The 13,697-nt window shown below is 41.3% G+C and overlaps 1 protein-coding gene across 6 annotated transcripts in view; it reads right to left on the bottom strand.

Moving 5' to 3' along the window:
* Ifnar2 (interferon alpha and beta receptor subunit 2) overlaps positions 1-11,510 on the bottom strand; it is a 32,586-nt gene extending 21,076 nt beyond the window's left edge. For 2 of the 6 annotated variants that reach the window (XM_015478698.2, XM_048803606.1), the window contains exon 1: positions 11,213-11,509. The gene's annotated coding sequence lies outside the window, so the exon portion shown is untranslated. Of the gene's footprint in view, positions 1-2,523; positions 2,571-4,182; positions 4,285-11,212 lie in introns of all 6 variants that reach the window. The other 4 variants (XM_048803607.1, XM_015478699.2, XM_048803605.1 and 1 more) reach the window with 4 other exon arrangements.
* Between the last annotated feature and the right edge of the window lie 2,187 nt (positions 11,511-13,697).

Here is a 13,697-nt window from a genome sequence, read left to right as displayed (position 1 = left end):
CTACACAGGCAGACTTTCAGATGTAGGATTGCTAGGTACTAGGATTTGAATGTGTCCTCTAAAGTTCATGTACTAGAGAGTTAATCCACAATTCAACAGCTGAGAAAGTGAGAATGGATTAACCTTGATATTGAGGAAGAAGGTTTATTATGGAGAGAGTTTGTTGTAAATGCAAGTTTGGTCCTCTCTTGCTTTCTTGCCATGTGATGTCCACATTATGATGCAGCAAGAAGACCCTCACCACATATGGATGGCCCCTTGACCTTGGACTTCCTAGCCTCTAACACCATAAGCAAAATAAATTTCCATTCATTATAAATTATCCAGCCTGTGGCACTGTGGCATGAAATGGGCTAAGACATTAAGCAAAGGGCGTATGAGCCAGGGTTGTGACAGCAAACCGCAGAGCCCAGTTAGGATAATTTCAGAATGACTTTAATCAAAGGATTATGTATAAATGTGTGAGCAAAACGCAGGCAGGCCATAGGGGAGCATGCAGTTCCTCCAGATAACAACAGGGGGCGGTGGCGGGGCGGTTACCACTCAGGACTTGAAGGGAAAAGGAGAAGGTGCTAATACTGGAATTTGGACGCAGAGAATCCTGTGAGGAGCTGACAGGAGGACCAGGTGACTGCAGGGAAGAGATCAGGGATAAATATCCTTCTTTTCTCCTTTTCTTTTCTTGGGGTTTCCCATTAGCTAATCAGAAGCTTTAGGGCAAAGGGGCAGTGGTTCTCTACTGGAGAACCAAGAGCCTGGGCAAAGTGGAGGGCAGGGAAGGTAGAAGGGGTGTCTGGAGAGGTAGTTAAAAGAGACCTGGCCTTGGGGCTATGAATTTGTCATTTTGATAAAAACTGCCATACTGCTTGCCCTTGGGCTGCACCAATTTACATAACTACCTGAAATGCGTGAGAACTTTTGCTTCCCCACAGTGTTTTCATAGAGGTATCACCAAGCTTTTTATCAGATTTCTAAGTGCAAAAATGTCCTCACACTAACATTAATTTGCATTTCTTTTATTCTGAGATTAAGTGTCCTTTCTTATATTTAAGAGCTCTTTGTATCTCCTTTCCTGTTAACTGTCTATTACAACTTTTGCCCATTTTTCTATTGAGTTGTGGTCCTCGTCTTATTAATTTGCAGGAACTTCTTTTTAAGTATGAGGGAAACTGATCCTGATGATATGAATCACACCTTTTTTTCCCTCTCTCTCTCTCTCTGTTCTCCTAGTTTGTCATTTGCCCTTTTGTGGTGAGCCGCTTCTGCCGTTTATGCAAATTATGGTCGCCATTACAAGATGGCGCTGGCTCGGCTGTGGTCTGTGACAAACAACTCCTTATTTGGGAGAGTTGGCGCATGACTTTTCATTACCCTATGAGAAAGCTCCACGTGGCTGCTTTGCATTGGGGCTTGAGATGCTTTATTAAGGCTGGGAGGGGCATCCGAGAGAGAGAAGAAGAACTATCAAGGGCCTGAAATAAACTACTGAAAGAAGATTCCTGAGTGTCGCGTCTTCCTTGCGGGCAAGAAGTCGCGACACCCTTTGACTAGCCTGTGCTGTTTTTTTTTTTTTTTTAACCACTCAGAAGTTTCTGAGTTTTGTTTCCAGATTTAAAGGTACCATTGGCCTGCCATGTTTGTGTGCGAGTTTTCCATCTGTGGATTCAACCAACGTAGATCAAAAAATGAACGTTGTACTAAGTATTATATGCAACCCAGAGATTACTACTTAAAACATACCACAGGACGTGTTATATGCAAACACTATGCCATTTTATGCAAAGGAGTTGAGCATCTGTGGAGCTGGGTGTCCATAGGGGATGCTGGAACCAGCCCCAAGGACACTGAGCAAGGACTATTTTCTTCCTCATCCTCTGGGTTCTGAGTCTTCGAGTCTTCCCTACTCCAAGGTGAGATGGGAATTTTTCAAGGAGTCCCAATCACTTATGTCCTTCTTTCTTTCAGACCTTTTTTCTCCATCCAAGCAATTAGGTCCTATAGGTTCTATCTTCAGTCCCCCCAAATATTAAGGCAGTATTGAGCCCCCTGTCAAAATGGGAAAGGACTGTGAAGCAGCAAACAGAGCTCAAGCTACAAACAACTTGACTTTAAAAGTCTTATTTATTTATTTTTATTGGTACTGGGGATTGAATCCAGGGGCGCTTAAGCACTGAGTCACATCTCAGCCCTTTTTAAAAATATTTTACTTTGAGACAAGGTCTCACTAAGTTGCTGAGGCTGGCTTTAATAATTTTATAATTTCCTCCTGCCTCAGCCTTCCGAGTGCTGACGTTATAGGCATGCACCACTATGCCCCACTAAAAATTCTCTTGACTGCCATGGTTCCCACTCGTGGTATTCTTTTAGAAAAATCCAAGACACTTCAAGTTAAAATTTCTACTCCTGATGCAAACTCATGCCCATGAAATACCCAGGCACCTTTCTTCACAATTTATCCCATAATATATTCCAACATCTGCTGGAATATCTTTGTGATATATGTTGTCATCTTTCCTGTCATACCTCCATGGCAGCATGGTTATGGACATTCCTCTAGATGCAGGGCACACCTGGAATTGGAGAATGTCACATCTGAGGTTACTGAGTTTTGCTTCAACATCTGACCTGTGCTTTCCTTTATCCCGCTGCTTTTTTTCTGATCATGGTACATCTTTGTCATGTGTCTGTAGCAAGACTCAGTCTCTTCAGGAGCCAAGAAAACACTTGCGCGCGCGCGCGCGCGCGCGCACACACACACACACACAGAGAACTAGAAGCCCTGCTTACCCCCTCCAGTCCACGGAATGCCTCCTTCCTTGCTGTGTTCCTGGTGACCCATTGTCTACTTTGAACCAGATGTCTGATACCAGATAATTACTTATTTGCAAAATCTAATTTTGAGTTCTTGGAGTCCAGCCTGAATTGTTAATGAGGCTCCTTAAAACTCTCCCTATGAATAGATCATTCTTCCTAATGCGAGCTCTGTTGTCTCATTTCTGAAGCCTGGCCATCTCAGTCCATCAGGGCCTGGCATGTAGAAGGGTCCTACGCTTGGTTTAATGCTCTCCTGCGGCCATCTTAAAATTCCTAATAATTTCATCTTTGAATCTGTGTTTGTTACTGCCGGCACTATGGTGCACACAGAGGGCTGGGAGCTTCAGCTCATATTTGGATCACTTCCCCATCCCCAACAGGATGGGCTCTCTGTGCCCCTGACTGCTGCTACCCTTTGGTTGGGTGTCAACTGCATCAAACTGGAAGAGGGCCCAGCATTCCCTGGAGCCCTCCTGGTGCCAGTCCTGGGAGGTCCCGGTTTGGTGCTCCAGTCCCGCCATGGACTACGCCAGGTAGAGCAGAGGCTATTCTCTCTGGGCTGGCAGTGCATGCCTCACCCAGGGACAGCTGGCTGGAGGTTGGGTCTGGTTGAAATAATCTCTAGGTCATGCTTGACCCAGGTGCTAGCATATTCAGAGCAGCGGTTTAAAGACCCTTGGATGTGGCCAGTATGCTGTGGGTTAGGATGGTGGGTCCTTGGGAAAGGGAGATGTAAAGCTTGACTTCACCAGAGATAGAGGGAGTTAGCAAGAGGTGGATCCTGGCAATGTCAGGCCGCATCCTGGTGCCCAAGGACACTCCCTTGGTTTGCATCTTCCTGAATCTAGCTTGAGTTTGCTTTTTCTAGCTGGCTTGAAGAAACTTCCCAACATATATTACAAACCCCAATTCAGTGTTTTGTTGGAATTAAATGCTCTTTTATCTGCATTTAAATATGATAAATCTGATATCTGCATAATATGCACAACTGCTAAATACATGCTAAATGATTAAAATTTTACTTTTTGACTTAGAATGGCATTAAACAGGAAATTTAAAAATATGACAATGGGGGAGGGTAGAAAAAGGGAGGAAGAAAAGACTTCCTATTTTTCTCTTTAGTGACACTTGTCCTTGCTTTTTAAATGACTGGACCCTACATTTTTATTTGTTCTGGTGGACCCTGCAAATCATGCAGCCAGCTCAGTCTTAGCCCACCATGGCCTGACAGTATGCAAGCTCCAAAGACTGAATTTAAGGCTGTCACCAACTTTCCAGTTTCCCCTGGAGACACTGTCCCAACCATGTGCTAAGCTCCAGACATAGATCACCCCTGGCTTGGTCTTCTCCATTCCGGGGGTCTCTTACCTGGGAGCTGTCCTTGCCACTTACACGCCAACAAACACTACTGATTTTCAAAGTTTAGCTCAAGCCTGGATGAAATTCTTCTTCTCTGAATTCCAACTCTTCCTAAGGGAACAGACAGATAACCCTCAAGGAACCTGCTATCTCACCAACCCTGGTAGGCAGCATAACTGTCTTTTCTTCTATCCAGCTGGCCTGGGGGTTGGGACACTGCCAGGCAGCCCGTGAATAATGAATGGACTGGATTCAGAAATATTATACAAATACAATTCTACAACTTTTCCTGGAAATTAAAAAAAATACAAAAGAGTACAGAGAAGAAAGTAACAATGATCCTTATTGCTACCATCCAGTATCGGTCATTAATACCTTCACATGTCTGTTTCAAGATTGTTTTTCCACATATATTTCTTGTTTCTGTAAAAAGTCAACATGCTCATTAAAAAAATAATGTCTAAAAGTACAGATCCCAGCATCCAAATATCATCATTCACATTGGGTGAACATGATCCCACAGATCTTCCTATGTCGTTCAATGCAAATGCAAGTGCACACACACACACAGGGTTGATTTACAAATTTAAATCTACTTAGGAAAAAAAATGAAGCAAAGCTGAAGGAACTGTTGAAATATAAAACTTTTTTTGTCCATCAGAAAGAATAGTGTGCTGTACTACCATATCCCTCTGAGGTTTAAAAAATTTTGAAAAACATTAGGAAGTTATACTATTAAGTATTCACAGTACCTTTTAATTTGAAACCATATTTATTGATCCATGCTTTGAAAGATCAGAACATTAGCATTCTAATGTTTTTTCTCCCCCACTTTCTTTTCTTTCTTTCTTTTTTTCTGTATATACTTTGGTCTGGAATTATAAAAATTATATCTAGTCTACATACAATTTCTATAGATGTTCTGTATTGTTTCCACACTTAAATAGAATAAATATCACATCTTCTGTACTATTTTTTTTACTTCTGTTATCTCCTTATGTTCTCTCTTCTTGTAATATTTATTTTTTAGTTGTAGTTGGACACAAAACCTTGATTTTATTTATTTTTTATGTGGTGCTGAGAATCAGACGCAGGCAAGTGCTCTACCCGGAGCCCCAGTCCCAGCCCTTCTATTATCTCTAATTGGCTATTTCCTGGAATTTGTTTTCCAGGCAGATGTGTGTGTGTGTGTGTGTGTGTGTGTGTTTTCTTTCTTTCAGCAGGCTCATGGTGCTATACACTCTGCTCTACAGAGTTGTGAAGGTCCCCCACTGACTTTCAACTTGAATGACAGAATCCCTTGGGGAAAGTTTCTTTCCCTTAGAACTTTACCCTCAAATCATTACATTCTGGCCTTTAGTGTTCCACTGATCCATTTTGTTTCTCCCTCCTTCAATTTTTCTTCTTGCATTCCTAAATAGTTCTTTTTATTTGACTTGAAACCATTTAAAATATCTTGGTGCTGAACATTTCCATTTGAAAATTTCCTGGAAATGGCCAGTTCTTTAGTATACAGACCACTTTTAAAAAATCTTCATTTCAATTAATTTTTTTGGTCCTATTTTTATTTGTACTTTTGCACCATTTGTTGGTTTCTCTCTTCCAGGGATCCAATTATCCTAAATGCTTGGTTGTGTTTGGCCTATCTTCCAGATTAGATTCTTTCTAATTGATTTCATCTTGTCTCTTTCATCCCCAAGGGGGCTTACATCAAGCCTTTCCTCTATTAAAATATTTTAATATTTTCTCTCTTCTTTCCTCTAACTTATTTCTTCAGTTATTGTGTTTTCATGATCTTCAGTTTATTCCATTATGTCTGCAATCTTTCTTTTAATGTTCATTTAGATTTTTTCTCATTTTTGATATTGTTCAAATTTTTATTGAGTTGTAGGGTGTACAAATTTCTTTGGTTTCAAGATATGTATGTGTGTGTACACACACACACACACACACACACACACACACACACACACGGGACTCCTTGCAAGAACAGCTCCTTCGTGGTGCACTATCTTTTTGATAGGTTTTTGTATTCAATTTGCTAGAATTTTATTGAGAATTTTTGCATCTATGTTCATTAGAGATATTGGTCTAAAGTTTTCTTTCTTTGATGTGTCTTTGCCTGGTTTTAGAATCAGGGTGATATTGGCCTCATAGAATGAGTTTGGAAGTGCTCCCTCTTTTTCTATTTCCTAAAATAAATTGGAGAGTATTGGTATTAGTTCTTCTTTAAAGGTCTTGTAGAACTTGGCTGTGTATCCATCTGGTCCTGGGCTTTTCTTGGTTGATAGGCTTCTGATAGTGTCTTCTATTTCATCATTTGAAATTGATCTGTTTAAATTATGTATATCATCCAGATTCAATTTGGGCAAATCATATGACTCTAGAAACTTGTCAATGCCTTCAATATTTTCTATTTTATTGGAGCACAAGTTTTCAAAATAATTTCTAATTATCTTCTTATTTCTGTAGTGTCTATTGTGATATTTCCTTTTCCATCACATTTGTTAGTAATTTGAGTTTTCTCCTTCTCTTCGTTAGCATGGCTAAGGGTTTGTAAATTTTATTTGTTTTCTCAAAGAACTAACTTTTTGTTCTTGGATAGGCAGAATTAATATTGTTAAAATGACCATACTACCAAAAACATTATACAGATTTAATGCAATTCCAATCAACATCCCAATTATATTCCTCATAGAAATAGAAAAAGCAGTCATAAAATTCATCTGGAAAAATAAGACACCAGAATAGTTAAAGAAATCCTTAGCAAGAAGAGTGAAGCAGGTGGCATCACTATACCAGACCTTAAACTATATTATAGAGCAATAGTAACAAAAATAGCATGGTATTGGCACCAAAATGGTAGACCAATAGTACAGAATAAAGGACACAGACGCTAACCCACATAATTACAGTTATCTTATTTTAGACAAAGGTGCCAAAAGCATACATTGGAGAAAAGATAGCATCTTCAACAAATGGTGCTGGGAAAACTGGAAATCCATATGCAAAAAACTGAAATTAAATCCCTATCTCTCACCATGCACAAACCTCAACTCAAAGTGGATAAAGGACCTAGGAATTAAACCAGAAACCCTGCATTTAATAGAAGAAAAAGTAGGCCCCAATCTCCATCATATCGGATTAGGCCCCTACTTCCTTAATAAGACACCTATAGCACAATAATTAAAATCAAGTAACAGAAACTAAAAAGCTTCTTCTCAGCAAAAGAAACAATCAGTGAGGTGAATAGAGAGCCCGCAGCTTGGGAGCAAATTTTTACCACTTGCACATTAGATAGAGCACTAATCTCTAGGATATATAAAGAATTCAAAAAGCTAAACTCAAAAAAACCCCAAAAAACCCAAAACAAAAACAAAACAAAACAAAACACAAATAACCCAATTAATCAATGAGCCAAGGAACTGAACAGATACTTCTCAGAAGGTGATATACAATCAATCAACAAATATATGAAAAAATGTTCAATATCTCTAGCAGTTAGAGAAATGCAAATCAAAGCTACTCTAAGATTTCATCTCACTCCAGTCAGAATGGCAGCTAATAAGAATACAAACAACAATAAGTGTTGGTGAGGATGTGGGGAAAAGGTACACTCATACATTGCTGGTGGGACTGCAAAATGGTGCAGCCAATATGGAAAGCAATATGGAGATTCCTTGGAAAACTGGGAATGGAACCACCATTTGACCCAGCTATCCCATTCCTCGGTCTATACCCAAAGGACTTAAACACAGCATACTACAGGGACACAGCCACATCAATGTTTATTGTGACATAATTTACAATAGCTAAACTGTGGAACCAACTTAGATGCCCTTCAATAGATGAATGGATAAAGAAAATGTGATACACACACACACACACACACATATACATATATATATGTGTATATATATACATATATACATATACACATACACATATACATACAATGGAATATTACTCAGCAATAAAAGAATAAAATTATGGCATTTGCGGGTAAATGAATGGAGTTAGAGAAGATAATGCTAAGTGAAGTTAGCCAATCCCAAAAAACCAAATGCTGAATGTTTTCTCTGATATAAGGAGACTGATTCATAGTGGGGTTGGGAGGGGGAGCATGGGAGGAATAGACGAACTCTAGATAGGGAAAAGGGGTAGGAGGGGAAGGGAGGAGGCAAGGGCAGGTAAAAAAGATGGTGGAATGAGATGGACATTATTACCCTAAAGTAAATGTATGAAAACAAGAATGATGTGAATATACTTTGTATACAACCAGAGATATGAATAATTGTGCTCTATATGTGTAATATGAATTGTAATGCATTCTGCTGTGATATATAACAAATTAGAATAAAAAAATAAAAAAAAAAAGAACAACTCCTTGTTGTTCTTTCCCTTTCTCCCCCATCTCCCCTGCTATACTTGGAAGGCTTCGGTTACCTCCTACTGTGACATTGTGCAGTGACATCTTGACTTCTTTTTACTACTGGTACCAGTGTGTTCTGGAAAGCCAGGGAAGCTTCTCCAGACCCTGCCTGAAGGATTGGTGCTGGGATAGGAGAGGAAAGAGAGATCAGTCTGACACTCCTAGGGGGTTTCCGTAAGCATCCTGCACACCCTGTTCCCTGTCCCTATGGGTGAGGTGAGGCACAGTCAACAGTTTGGGCATGACTCTAGTGCAGGCGCACCCTGCTCCCCATCAGCCCTCTAATTTCCCATCTCACTCGCCCTGCCCAGCACAAATGCATCCTGCTGTCACATATAACAAATTAGAATAAAAAATTAAAAAAAAGAACAACTCATAGCTGATTATGTCTGGCAAGACATTTATTTATTGCACTCTTTCTTATTGATTAGGGAGAATTTTCAAGATTTTTGTTGACTTGCCAGTTTCTAGTGGTTAGGGCACACTTAATTTTTTTTTTTTTTTTGGTACTTGGGATTGAACTCAGGGGCACTCAACTACTGAGCCACATCCCCAGCCCTATTTTGTATTTTATTAGAGACAGGGTCTCACTGAATTGCTTAGCACCTCACTTTTTTGCTGAGGCTGACTTTGAACTTGTGACCCTCCTGTCTCAACTTCCTGAGCTGCTGGGATTACCACTTGCACATTAGATAGAGCACTGTGCACCACTACACCCAGTCACACTTAAATTTTAAACATAGTTTTGGGCCCTCAGAATTGAAAAACAGTCAAGCAAACAAAAACCAGTGATAAAGCTTAAGGCTTTCTGGTTTATAAAGTAAAGCCCTGGCTTCCTGGGGTAACTGAGTGTGTTCATTTTCCTGCTGGCTCCAGAGAACATTTTCAGTGGCTCCCAACTACTTATACCTCATGCTACATTCCTCTTTTCTCTACCCCTCCCCACTCTTAAGGCAGCCAACCTCCTCTACTAAATAACAACTTTTCCTTTATTTTTTTCCTGGATTGCCTACCACTAGTTCATTCTGTAAGGAAGAAAAGACAGGGAAAAGAACAGTGGACCTTCAGTATCCCTTGGAGATTGGACCTAACTCCTAGTATACCAAAATCCAAGGATGTTCAAATTCCTTACATAAGATGGTGTAGTATTTGTGTAGAACCTATGTACATCCTCCTACATGCTTTAAATCAATACAATGTAAATTGTTGGTATGTTGCATTATTAGGGGATAATGACAAGGAAACATGTTTGTACAGGTTCAGTACAGACTGTTACTTGAATCTGCAGATGCAGAACCTGCAGATGAGGAAGGCTGACTATAATGTCAGTCAATATGCTAGTTTACTAATATTTAATAAATTATAAAGCCACTTTTTATTTTCCACATTAGAACATTTCTTTACTTAGAGGGCATTTCCAGTAGTATGACACATAGCATGCCTTACAGTGATTTTTTAAAAAAACTTAGTTACATATAATTTTAGTGCATCAATGGAATTTTAGTTTGGGTATTAGTTTTGATAAAACATGAAGATTAATAATAAAAGAACATACATGTCATTGACTCTTCAATAGTTTGAAGGTCTATTAATGTAACAGGAAAATAAACCTAGTGTGGTTTTGTGTTGGTGTGAGTGATGGAGTACATATTTTAATATAAATTTCACTTCTAAGACAGTACCTCTTGGACTATGATCCTTCTGGTTTCTGTCTTAAACAAGGTACCTTTTGTCAAATAATCTGAACTAAATCTCATGCAGATTTTTCTTTAACTTTTAAATAAACACAGGAGAAACTTTGGAGGAAAGACAGGTAAAGAATGAAGAGTCATGCAGATTTTTGATGATTTAAAATTGAAGACAACCTGTAAACTACAGAAATTAAAAGTTCAAGCTACTTCCTGAGACAGAAAAAATCTTAACCACAGCCAAATTGCTAGTGACATTTGTTAGTTTCCTTAGAGAAGATTTTGGTGTGGCCTCTGCCATCTGCCTAAATAACTACAGTCGGATTGGCAAGGGTGGGACTGGGGACAGCTGGTGGGACAAGCTTCTGGGTCATGACATGAGGGGGGTGGGGCAGCAGGACTCTGGTGCTAGAATCAGTACCTCCCACCAGGTTCTGTCCCAGGCTCAGGCTAAGTTTTAAGGCCTCTTGCCAAGCAAAACAAGGGCATCAAATTTAGTAAAACACAAAAGGAAGTGAGACATCCATAATTTTTCAGTGAAGTCATCCATCGCCAGCGAAATAAATTGGATAGGGGGTCAACACTCTAGGGCAGATAACTGGTCTGCTCTGAGTAAAAACACAAGCTACGAATATCACCCAATAAATGCAGAATATCGTGACATTATGTCATCCCTTCCCACCCAAGAGGGGCCCGCTCTTGGGTGGGGCTGCGTGGTCACCGGGCCTGTATGGTGGCGGAGTGCAGGAGCGCAGGAGCCAAAATGCCCAGGACAGCGAGGCTGGGCAGGAGGAGGCGGAGTCCGGGAATGAGGCAGGAACAGGAGAGGGATTCCGGGAACTAACTGCAGGCACAAGGCCTTTGTTCTACTGTAATCGGCACCAGCGGCCTCCGCCGCGACCCGCCGCCCGCGCCTTACCCTGGCAGTTTCGCCCCGCAGGGCCGCTCCGAGACGCTCCCCTCCGCCCACTCCCGGCCGCGGTCGGCGCCAGGGTTCGGCTCCCGCGGCCGCGAGGGCACTGCTGGCGATCCCGGGGGCAGTGTCAGCAGGCGACCTCTTCTGACCGGCGCCGACTAGGCCGGCGTGGGGCAAAAGCGGTCCGGAGGCCGGTGGTGGCCCGCTGACTGCACTGGGGAGGGTCACCTGCGCGGCGCCCCCTCCCCCCAGCTCTCCTGGCCGCCGGGTGAGAAGAGCTGGAAGCCGGGGAGCGCTAGCTGCAGTCTTTGGACGCGGGGCGGGGACTCCGGGCAGACGTGGGCGGAGCCAGGGAGGGGGCGGAGCTACCAGATGAGGTCATTTGCATCTGCTGCTCACTGTCCTAACCATTGCTCGCCTGGGTCAAGGGCGGTCCACAGAGGAAGGGCTCATGGATTCCTGTCTGTTTCGTTTACTGCAATGAAGTCATCGCCAGCGAAATAAATGGATAGGAGGGTCAACACTCTAGGGCAGATAACTGGTTTGCTCTGAGTAAAAACACAAGCTACGAATATCACCCAATAAATGCAGAATATCTTGACATTATGTCATCCCTTCCCACCCAAGAGGGATCCGCCTTTCTCGGGGGCTAGAGCAGTACATTTACAGACATTCAGCACAAACGTGTTGAATGAATGAATCAGGGAAATGGATCCTTTCCTGTCCCCCAGCCCCCAACTTAAAGCTAGCGCTCCCCAGCTTCTAGCTTTTCTCACTAGTTTTAAAAACCTATCTGATCATAATTCTCCAGTCAATAAAACAGGGATTAAAAATACCTACCATTCAGTTGTAAAGACTTGGCAGGTTGGGGGTTTAAGAAGGCCTTTGTAGACATCGTTACCCACCACCCTGATCCTCAGTGTGTCTTTCTTTCATGCTCCTACCCACGCTCAGCCCCTGCTTCTCAAGATGTTTCAGAGTAGGTGGACAGGAAATACAATATTAGTTCGTTTACCTAATATTATATCCTTTCAACTTCCAAAACAGAACATGAGGCAGCTTTCAGTATCATGTAAGTATATTCTGGCCTGGCGCGATCGTGCACACCTGTAATCCTAGGGGCTCAGAAGGCTGAGGCAGGAGGATCACAAGTTCAAAACTGGCCTCAGCAACTTAGCAAGGTCCTATCTCCAAAAAAAAGGTGACGGGCACCAGGGATGTGGTGGTTAAGCACCTCTAGGTTTGCTCCCAGGTACCAAAAAAAAAAGTGTATGTATATTCTAAATGTTAAAGATATGAAAATGGAAATGTTAAAATCATTTCCAAGAAGAAGAGGGAAATATTATAAACCTAGCCTATGATAATTAGGCTTTCACTTTTACCTTCTGGTGACTGAGGAAAAAGAGAACTCCTTTTCAGATTATGAATTTTCCTTAATTCATAATTTTTGTAGATGGAATAAAAAGGAATATTTTCATCTGTGGAGTCTAACCTTGGCTGATACTCCTTTGTAGGCTAGGAACAGGGGTATTCATAAAGTGAATGCCACCGCCCTACCTATCATGTTACGCTTGGCAGAATTCCCACCAATCCCACAAGATTGAAGGGAACTCATTTGGGATCTTGATTCCTTACAAAAGACATTCAACATTGACAATGTTTTCAGCCACGGTTTTAGAGAAGTTTCAAAAATATCCCCTGTAAGTGGGAGAAAGACAATCCAAAACTCCATGTACCCTTTTATATAAACATATATATTAATACAGAAATATGTCAAAATGTTAACTATGATTAATTGGAGATGGGGCAAACAGATCAATGAAACAGAAGAGGGAGCCTAGAAACAGACCCACACAAATAGTCAACCAATCTTTGACAAAATAATAAAGCAATTCAATGGAGAAAGGATAGCCTTTTCAACAAATGGATCTTAAGTGTCCCCCAAGGTCCTGTGTGTTAAAGGGTTAGACCCCAGCTTGGTGCCATTGGGAGGGGGTGGAAAGTCTAAGGGGAAGGGCCTATTGGAAGGTCTTACGGTCACTGGGGGTGTATCCATGAAGGAGATCATGGACTCCCTGTCTGGTCTTCTTCCTCTCTCTTTCACTTCCTGGTCATGAGGTGAACAACTTTGGGCTTCCTGCTTCGATGTGCTGCTTACTACAGACCCAATAGCAATGAAGACTCCATCAGGGACCATAACCTTGGAAAGTAGGAGCCAAAATAAACTTTTTTTTCTTGTTAAGTTACAGTTCCAGAAAGCTAACACACACAAATTGGATATGCAAAAAGATGAATCTAGACACAGATTTCACATTTTCCACAAAAACTAACTCAAAGTGGATCATGGGCCTAAATATAAAATACAAAATTTGAAAACTCCTACAAGATAACACTGGGGAAAATTTAGGTGACCTTGGGTTTGGTGATGACTTTTTAGACACCACACTGAAAACACAATCCTTGAAAGAAAAGAAAAGAAAAGAAAGAG

The sequence above is a fragment of the Marmota marmota genome, unplaced genomic scaffold (genome assembly GCF_001458135.2).
Source record: "Marmota marmota marmota unplaced genomic scaffold, marMar, whole genome shotgun sequence".
In the NCBI taxonomy this organism is placed as follows: Eukaryota; Metazoa; Chordata; class Mammalia; order Rodentia; family Sciuridae; genus Marmota; species Marmota marmota.
This window is presented reverse-complemented; position numbering and strand designations above follow the sequence as displayed.